Here is a 10,903-nt window from a genome sequence, read left to right as displayed (position 1 = left end):
CATTCAGAGAGAGTTTGAGAGTGTGAGAGGATGAGAGTGTGAGAGAATTTGAGTGTAAGAAAGTGTGAAAGAGCATAAGTTGAATGAAAAAAAAAAAACAAGATTCAAACAAAAATTCAAAGGTCTTTTATTTGTTTTCATTTGTTTTGTTGGGAGTCCCTTCTCATTTTCGTAGATCCGTACAAATTGACAAAACTGACAAATCCGAATGCACAAGTCTAGCATATAGGCATTTCTAGGAACATTCTAGGGTAGGCTATTCAGCGCCCTATCTCTTCTGAGTGAATGGCTTCATGAGAGGGGCTGTGATAGTCCTGAAGGAGTGGAGCTATCCATAAAGGTGTAAGTAGGAAGGGAAGCAGGCAAGGAGTGGGCACAGAAAATGCCGTTCCCCTGCCTGAAGAGGATTCTGGAGAGGTATGCTTTTAGGTTATGTAAAATAAATTTGCTTCAGCACAGGTTTATACCATGAAAGGACCTTTATTGAAAAGGTATGGTACCAAAAAGGCAAATAGTAAATTGACTAGTCCTAGCAATTTACTGTCACTTTCATATATGTCAGTTACAACTCATAAATTAATATAACAAATCTGGAAAAAAAAACAGGAAAACAGTTTACGCAATAGACAACCACACAAAATTCTAAAACTTATATAAATGTCCTTTTTACATAGGAGTTGGATCTCAACACCAGCTCAAACAGCCGATTGATTATAAAATAATAAAAATTACCGTATTTGCTCGATTATAAGACGAGGTTTTTTTCAGAGCAAATGCTCTGAAAAATACCCCTCGTCTTCTAATCGGGGTCGTCTTCTAATCAGACCTCAAATAGAGGTCTGATTATGAGACTAAGAGCCAGATCCCCTCCACACACACTTACCGGTGCTTCCTGCTGTATTGCCGGGGCAGCGGGTTGATGTCTACGCGATCCGCGTAGACAACGTCCGCTGCAGCCGGAAGGAGGTGTGGCTAGCAGCGGGGGTTGTCTGCGTCCGTCGCGGATACCTTCCCCGACTGTCAGAGATCAGAGTTCCCCCCACCGGTGCGGGGAACTCTGATCTCTGACAGCCGGGGAAGGTATCCGCGACGGACGCAGACAAACCCCCGCTGCCAACTCCACCTCCTTCTGGCTGCAGCGGAAGGAGACGTCAACCCGCTGCCCCGGCAATACAGCAGGAAATTAGAAAGCACCGGTAAGTGTGTGTGTGTGTGCGCGTGTGTGTGTTAAATGGGGACATAGGGCATTTCTGGAATGCCTTATACCCCTATATGCCACTCTGGCACTTAGGGGGTTAAAAGGCATATTATGGGGCAGAGTGGCATATAGGGAGGTATAAGGCATTTCAGGAGGCAGAGTGGCGTTAAGGGGGCATTTAATAGAGCACTCTGCCTCCTGAAATGCCTTATACCTCCCTATATGCCACTCTGCCCCATAATATGCCTTTTAACCCCCTAAATGCCAGAGTGGCATATAGGGGTATAAGGCATTTCTGGAGGCAGAGTGGCACATAGGGGGTCAAAAGGCATACCATGGGGCACAGTGGCATATAGGGGGTTACAAGGCATATCATGGGCCACAGTGCCATATTGGTGTGGCAAGCCTGGGGGCAGATGTGCGTAACTGGGGGACAGGTTGGAAAATACAAGGAAATAAAAACAAAAAAAATATTTTTCTCAGTCATAGCTTTTATTTAAAAAAATAGTTTACATGAATTAGCATTTACTGGTAAAACTTTTTTCCTTTAGGGTCGTCTTATATTCAGGCTTTTTCTTTTTTTCCTAAGTTAATATTCAGATTTTGGGGGGTCGTCTTATAATCAGGGTCGTCTTATAATCGAGCAAATACGGTACTAACTCCTTCAGAAGCCTGGGGTTACGTAACCAAGCATAAAGCATGAAGCAATAAGATAATTATAGGGAAAACCTGGTAAGCATAACACACATTATATCACATTTGTAAAGGGAGAATCATTAGTAGCAAACAGCATTTGTAGCAGAAAGAGGGGCATTTACATACCAGTTTACAGATCAGTGGCCATGACCATACATAGAGAATACAAAGGTCTGAAAAACAATATTCCAACAGAGGAGAGCCTAGGGTAAGTAGACAAGGGTGCAATATCTCTTTGGAGATCTCATCCCCCATATCTAACACACACACACACACACACACACATGTATAGTAAAGAAAAAGTGTTTGCCCCTTCCCAATTTCTTTTATTTTTCCTTATTTGTCACATTGCAATGTTTCAGTTCATCCAACTAATTTTAATTTAACTGTGTCCCAATGCAGTGCAGTCTGGGCAAATACTTTTTTGCAACACTGTTTACAAAGTAGTAAAAGTTTTTAAAAAAATGAGGGATATAAAGCATGGGCGGGATAGAAAAGGGTATTTTGAATATAACAGCTGGCAGTGAAATTGACCAAATTAATCCAAACTGCTAAATTCTGTGTTGATAGAGACTACATTCAATCACAGATTTCATGTTTTGGATAACACTGAAATTCTGGAGAAAAACTGGCTTATTTTTACCATCAAAATTATGAAAAGTCCAAGAGTAAACATTAATGTAGGCCATAAAAAGCATGACACAAGATCTTCTGTTCCAAATTTTCTTCTCAAAATGATACTCTCCATTCTTCCTTTGGGATCATAGTAACAACCGAAAGAATCAGCTTCCTTGAAGTTTTTCTGTATGTCGTCAACATCCTTTTTTGTTTCGGTGTAGTTTTTGCCACACTTAGGTATGTAAGTGCACTAGAAAAATCAGAACGATATTATAGCTGAAAACTATGGGGAATATTTGAAATTATATAAACATTTACAAAATAATAAACCATGGTACTTAAATAAAATGAACAAACTGTAACATTTTAACCCCTTAAAAGTATTTTAAATACTTTGCCAACCAAATCCTTTTTCTTCACAACCATGATTCTGCTGTGCGAAGACAATCTGCCAAAAGCTCAGTGACCAGGCATTAGTCAGTGAAGCAACCAAAAGGCTAATGGTAACACTGAAGAAGAATAGATCCATATCGGGAAAAAAAGTCAATAGATTAATCATCCCATAGTCATTCAACTGTTTGCTTTTTTAAAGATTAACCCCTGCCGTCCCAGGGGTTTTTGGTACCTCAAGTCCCGGAGCAATTTTGCCATTTTTGCGGTATGTTCAACGATTATTCCCCTTTCCTGCGAATAGTGTACCCATGTAAACTATATATTGTTTTTTCAAGGAGAAAGAGGATTTCTTTTGATACCATAGTTACATAAATTGCTGAAAATGTAGGATGAGAAATTTAGTAAAAAACTAGCAAAAATTAGAAAAACATTTTTTTATATATTTCCCCCCTCCTCACAAAATTAGGTAAAGTGATGGAAAATTCTCTCCAAATGTATCAATTCAGGTGTCCTTCAGTAATACTTCATTCATATAGAATTTCCATACTACCCTAGCACTTATAGGGAACATGCTATAAGGTGTACATTATTTTTTATAAAGCCATAGAATTTTTCCATTAGGTATGATAGGTTTGCAACTCTAATTTTAAACAAATACAAATAAACTAAAAATACTCACAAAAGTATATATTTCTGTAAAGCCGACAACCCTGACTATCCTATCCTATATGGGCTCTTTTCATGCAGCTGTTTAGCCACCATTCATTGTCAAAGGTGGCCGCTTATTTTCACCGACACTTTTGTGTTGCTTAGATTTTTTGCACAGGGTAGTTGTTACAGCAGAGAAACCTGGCCAAAATTGTTTAGCTGCATCTTCTGATTACGGAAATACCCCACATTTTTTTCTAGAGGGCCATATACATCCGTATTTTTCATACTTATGGCTTAACAGGGTTTGGGGCTTGTGAACGGGGGCAGGGGTTTTGTGCTAGGGCAATGGGATGTAAGGGTTTTTTCTTTTTTTATTATTATTATTATCTTTTTTTATATAGACAGACCATACAGGGGATATCCTGTCCTCCGATGACCTTGAAGGTGACGTCAGCAGCAGGGCCGGCCGAAGACTTAACGCCGCCTGGGGCGAAGTTTAAAATGCCGCCCCCCGCCGACGCCGGGGGGGGGGGCCGCATTATCTACCCCCCCCCGGTACTTACCCTTAAACAGTCCTGCGGCGAGTCTCCCTGTGCTGCCACGGCGCCGGCTTGTAATGCTGAGCGCCGGAAATTCGCGTCACTTCCGGCGCTCTGCATTACAAGCCGGCACCGAGACCGAACAGGTAAACTCGCCGCAGAGGAGAGAGAGAGGGGCGCCGAGCGGGTAAGCGAAAATCACTCGGTGCCCCTCTCTCTCTCCTCCGCTTCAAAAAAAACAAAAAAAAACCGCTTGGAGCGGCAAAGTGCCGCCCCTTCTGAAGTGCCGCCTGGGGCAATTGCCCCAGTCGGCCCCATTGTAGGGCCCTGGTCAGCAGTAAAGTGACCCAGAAGGGAATTTTAACTGTATCGGCTTTCCGGTGCTCGTTGATATCACAATAAAACCACCCATGCTCAAGTAGTCACTCACCTACTAGGTTACCTTCTGTCTCAATCACCCATGACCTCCCAATAGACAATATGCTAAACCTTTCATTCTCTGCATCTTTGCGCATCTTTTGCATATTACAGGACACCTCATGTGCATTTGTTACTTCAGGAAAGTAAGAGTATGCAGACAGGTAGCATTTGTAGATGGCCATAAATGGAGGCATATTTATTAAGTGATGCGAAGGGTTATTATAAGAAAATCCTGAGATGACAGCTGAAACATTAAAGGTACTGTTCACAGGTTTGGTTTGTTCACTCTATTTGTCTGTTAGCTTGTGGATGAAAAGTAGAAGACAGCAAGGAAGTGATTCCCAAACCTTGACAAAAGGCCTTTCAGGAGTGGGAGATAAATTGTAGCCCTCTGTATAACAAGTTATGCCATGCAGATTAAAAAACTCTCTTTTCAATTGCAATTTCCTCTGCACTGGTATGAAAAGGACCAGATTTGTGATGCTATCTATCACAACCTCAGACCATGGCTAAGAGGGTATTTGTATGGACTGAAGGAGTAAAGTGATTATAGTAACATTTTATTTTCATTGGGGTTTTTATAGGCTAGCTCTTAGAAGGATGAAAGTATGAGAGTGGCTTTGCTTTCACCAGACTGAAGAAAGTAGTAGACTGAAGAAAGTAGTAAAACTACAATCTATTACAGGTCCAGGCATTTTAATGTTATGCTTCTGTAAATGACCCTGCTAAAATAGTACTGTTCTGTAAAAACAACTGTACACATTTCACACGCCTGAGAGGTTATGCTCCTTACACTTTTGTACCCCCAAGATCATTATGTGCCTGTACCTGAACTGTGCACACCACATTATCATGGGTGGCATTGACCTCCATATTCCCTGAGGTCGCATGTCCTTTCATGGAGGGGGAAGCTGTAGGTGTTGCTCTGGGTCAGAATTAGGGCAACGTCAAAGACAAATATCCATGAATGGATAGTTATGAAACTTCAAATAATGTTGAATAAAAATATTAAAATTCTAGGCACAAAATTGAATGTGCCGAGTTTCGGTTTATAAAAAAAAATAAAAAATGGGAGAAGCATAGCACTTTACAACTGGTGATGTACGGTTTTATTTTCTACTTAGTCCGTTGGGCAATTGGGGGGGCTGGCTGGGACCCTCCTGGGCCGCCATTTCAAGGTTCATTCTCTATCTTATCTTTTCCTCAGCGGGGCATCGGGTGACCTCCTGGCCCCGTTGTTATTGTGGTTATGGTACAATCTGATAGTAGCTGTGATGCGCCTTCTTCATTACGTATTGTATCATGGAATGTTGAAGGTTTAAATACACCTGTTAAGCGTAAAAAGGTACTTACCCATCTCAAACGAATGCACCCAGACGTTATTTATCTCCAAGAAACCCATTGGTGTGACCGTGTAAAAAATGAGCTGAAAGCTCCGTGGCTTCGCGCTTGTTACTCCGCTATGTACACTAAGAAATCCAGAGGTGCCACCATCCTACTCTCTGAAAGGTTGCCCTTTGTTATTGAGTCCGAGATTGCTGACCCGGAGGGACGCTGCATTATTCTTAAGGTTAAATTGTTTAATGAATCTTTCACTTTTGTGAATCTATACGCCCCTAATTCTGATCAGCCCGCTTATCGGGCCAAAGTTTACTCTCTACTGCTGGAGATTTCTGCCCCCAACGTCATTTTGGGGGGTGACTTCAATTTAGTGGCCAACGTTTCCCTAGATGTGTCTGGCCCTTCCTCTCGCCCTGTCGGGCTCTCCTCCCTACCCGTGTTGAATCACCTTTGTTTGCGGGATGCTTGGAGGTTTCTTAATCCGACGGATAAACAATACACGTTTTACTCTCACCCCCATAACTCCTTCTCCAGGCTGGATTACCTGTTCTTACCGGTGTCGTTTTTACACAGGTTGAAGGGTGCCCACATAGGCCAAATAGTGATCTCTGATCATGCCCCTATCTGGATGGATATCTGTCTGGCTTCCCCATATCTGGTGTCCCGTAATTGGAGGTTTCCTAATTATTTATACACTTCAGAAGCGTTTAAACAATTCCTGATTGCAAAATGGAATGATTATGTCGATGATAACCATGAACATCTCGACGACCCTGATTTGTTTTGGGGTGCTTCTAAGCCGGTTCTGAGAGGACATATCATTGCTTATGTTGTGCGACGCAGGAGAGAGGCCGAAGCCAAACTTGTCCAACTCACTGAAGATCTTTCCAGGGCGTATGTTGCCCATAAAACCCATCTTAGTCCAGATACCCTGAAAAAATATAAAGAGATTAAATCCCTCTACGATGCCTGGGTTACTGAAAAGGCACAGCTTTCTTATAATTATACTCGTAACACTTTTTTCCGCTGGGGCAATAGGTCCGGCAAGCTTCTGGGCAATCTTATCCGTCACTCTAAATCTAAATATCATACTGTAACCCAGCTCCAGGATTCTTCTCAATCAGTCGTGACCGACCCTGTTAAAATTACTCAACTCTTTGCTAAATACTTTGAGGACTTTTATGCTTCAGAACCTAATGACCCTGATGAGGTGCTTCAATTGTTTCGGCGGGCTGATATTTCAAAACTGACACCTGCAGACCGTAAGCGTTTGGTCAAACCGTTCACCCTGTCTGAGATAGCCGCTGCTATCAAATCCCTTCCTAATGGCAAATCCCCAGGCCCGGATGGCCTGGGAGCCGCATATTATAAACTTCTCTCTACGTACCTACCGGCAGTGGCGTCTCCAGCTTTCATATTTAGGGGGGGCACATGGGGGGCCAGGAACCAAAGTATGGGGGCCAATTATAAAACGGTACATATACACTATATATATATATATATATATATATATATATATATACACACACATATACACACACACGTTAGGCAGTTATTTCTCATTCTGTAATATTAGCCCCTGCTGATGACAATATATAGAAATATTACACCCTGCTTCTGATATATATTAATATTAACCCCTGCTGCGGATATATATTGATATTAGCCCCTGCTGCGGATATATACTTATATTATACCCTGCTGCCGATATACATAAAAATTATACCCTGCTGCCGATATATATTAATATTTGACCCTGCTACCAGTATATATTAATATTAGCCCCTACTGCCAATATATATTATTAGTCCCTGCAGCCAATATATATATAAACTTAGCCCCTGCAGCCAATATATATTAATATTAGCCCCTGCTGCCGATATATATATATAAATACTAGACCCTGCTGCCAATATGAATATAAATACTAGACCCTGCTGCCAATTAATATTAATATTAGCCCCTGCTGCCAATATATGTTAATATCTCCCTCTCCCTCCCAAACTATCCTAACTACCCCCTCTCCCTCCCAATCTATCCTAACTACCCCCTCTCCCTCCCAATCTATCCTAACTACCCCCTCTCCCTCCCAATCTATCCTAACTACCCCCTCTCCCTCCCAATCTATCCTAACTACCCCCTCTCCCTCCCAATCTATCCTATCTACCCCCTCTCTCCCTCCCAATCTATCCCTATCTACCTCTTCTCACTTCCTATCTACCTCTTTTCACTCTCTACCCTCCTCCCCCCCCTTTGAAGTTCACTTACCTTGGGCTTGTAGAAGTCCAGCGGCGGGATCGCGAGGTCTCTGTCTTCCTGGTTCTGCCGCAGTGTGCGCGGCTTCATTGCTGAGCGCCGGATATGACATCATATACCGGCGCTCGGCTTGAAATGCCGGCACTGCGACCAAGGCAGAGGCCTCGCGGTCGCGGAAAAGAGTGAGAGGCGCCGAACGGTCGCTGAGAACTTATTCCTCAGCGACCGCTCGGCGCCTCTCTCTCTCCTCCGGATCTATAAAAAAAAAAAAAAAAAAGACGGCGTTTCAATTGGGGGGGCACACCGGGGGGCACAGCATGATTTAGGGGGGGCCATGGCCCCCTCTGGCCCCCCCCTGCCGACGCCACTGCCTACCGGCACACCTTGCTGATGTTTATAATGGATTTCTGCAGGGGAAGGTTCCCCCGAAGGAATTCACAGCCTCCCGCATCATAGTCCTTCCCAAACCACACAGGGACCCTACCTTGCTCTCCTCCTATCGTCCCATTTCCCTCTTGAACCAAAATCTAAAAATATATGCAAAGATTATGGCCTCTAGACTGCAACCTATTCTAATGAAACTCACCTCCCCCTCTCAAACTGGATTTGTTAAAGGGCGCCACTCCACTCAAAATATTAGGGGCCTTATCTCAGCTATTCTTACTGCCAAACTTACTAATTGTAAGGCCTCTATAGTAATTAGTTGTGATGCTGATAAGGCGTTCAATAGAATTTCCTGGCCATACCTTGTTAGTTTTTTCAAATACCATCATTTTGGGTTGCCTTTTGTACAAATGTTTCGAGCATTGTATCATTCACCGGTGGCTCAGGTTACGGTGAATAATATGAACTCCCGTTGGTTCTCCCTGGGTAGGGGTACTCGCCAAGGATGTCCCCTGTCTCCTCTACTTTTTAATCTGGCGATCGAACCTCTAATTCGTGTTATTGAGCGTTCCGCCGAGCTTGAGGGAATCAGGGTGGGTGATGTCGAACTGAAGGTTGCCGCCTTTGCTGATGATCTTTTGTTATATCTCTCCAATCCTAAAGCGGCGATGCCTCATCTACTTACCCTATTCGATCAATTTCATAAGGCCTCAGGATTCTTAATTAATAAATTTAAGACTGAAGCGCTTCCCATTTTCCCACAGGCTAAACGTGGCTGGGGGGGGGCGTTCCCCTTCAATTGGACTCGACTTCCCTCTTTGAAGTATCTAGGCCTTACAATCCCCATAAATTTGGCACACCTTTACAAACTAAACTTTTCCCCGTTGTTGCATCAAATGGAAGACTCTTTTAAAACTTGGTCCAAATTTAATCTCTCCTTCTTAGGTAGATGCCACTTATACAAAATGGCCTTTTTCCCCAAACTACTGTACCCGATCCACATGTTGCCCATTACCTTGAAGAGGAAGGATATCCAATATCATAATGCACTGCTGTGTAATTTTCTGTGGTGCAACAAAAAAGCTAGAATTTCGTTGGTGAAACTCCAACAGCCTGCTCATAACGGGGGGGGGTGAATTTACCGAACCTATTAGACTATAATCTGGCCTCTAACTACCGCTTTGTGGTGGATTGGCTGCGTGGCAGGTCTAGATTCACTAATGTGACCCTGGAGCAGCAACTCTTTCCAACCATTTCTTTGGCCTCTCTCCTGCATCAACCTAGAAATACTTTGCCATCCGATGTTGTCGCCAATCCGTTGTTATATCATACATTGAAGGCCTGGGAGCGTGTTAGACGTCGCTTGGGCTTGGAGGTTCATTATTGCCGGTTCTTGCCCCTGGTTCGCAACCCGCAGTTCCAGCACGGGAGGGAGGATGTTGTCTTTAGACGACTCGCCCGGGTGGGGGGTCGCGCCGTTGGTGACTTCCTTGACCCACGAGAGAGTAAACTGTTGTCTTTCTCGCGGTTCCAATCTAAATTCTCTACTATTCAAATTCATCCTATTCATTACCTCCAGCTCCGTAACTATGTTAATACGCTACTTCCCCACCTCTCTGGGGCTAACTCCAACAACCCCTTAGACCAGATAACAATATTATCATCCGCCCCAATGCTCACAATGTCTACAATATATAATCTGCTTAGACCACTTATTGACTGGGAGTCCCATAAAGCAGGTATTGCCTCCTGGAAAACTGATTTTCCAAATCTGTGTCCAAACCAAGTTCTTCAGGCGTACACCCGCAATTCTAAACTCTTGGTGTCTAGGGATTATGGTGAAATGTTCCTTAAAATCCTGCATAAAGCGTATGTCACCCCCAAACTCCGGTTTTTAATGGGTTTATCAGATCATTCCCGATGTTTAAAATGCCGCTCACCTGAGGCAGATCTTCTTCACGGCTTATGGTCCTGTAGCTCTATTGTCCCGTTCTGGAATGCCCTACAATTGTACATCACAGATACTCTGGGCATTCGTTTTGTAATTTCTGCTGAATGGGCGATTTTTGGTATATTCCCTGACCATGTTCCTCCCTCTGTAGCGAGAGCTAAATCTCTCTTGCTCACTATCTCGGAAGTGGCCAAGCGGGCAATATTGTCCCAATGGATTGCTCCTCAGCCACCGCTGTTGCCTCTGGTCCTGTCGCGATTACGCTTTTTGTTTCAGATGGACTGGCTTGAAGCCGTTCTCCATAAGGAGAGCAAAGTCAAATTTCTGTTTAACCGTTGGTCCCCATTTATCGCGACGCTGGATGGTGATACCAGGTTGTTGTTATACTAAACATTTAATACCACAGAATGGTATTGCCTACAGGTCCTGAGGGGTACTCGCCCCGTCCCAGGCTTT

This window comes from Sceloporus occidentalis, unplaced genomic scaffold, assembly GCF_023333645.1.
Source record: "Sceloporus occidentalis isolate IW3139 unplaced genomic scaffold, rSceOcc1.0.p SCAF_36, whole genome shotgun sequence".
Classification (NCBI taxonomy): Eukaryota; Metazoa; Chordata; class Lepidosauria; order Squamata; family Phrynosomatidae; genus Sceloporus; species Sceloporus occidentalis.
This window is presented reverse-complemented; position numbering follows the sequence as displayed.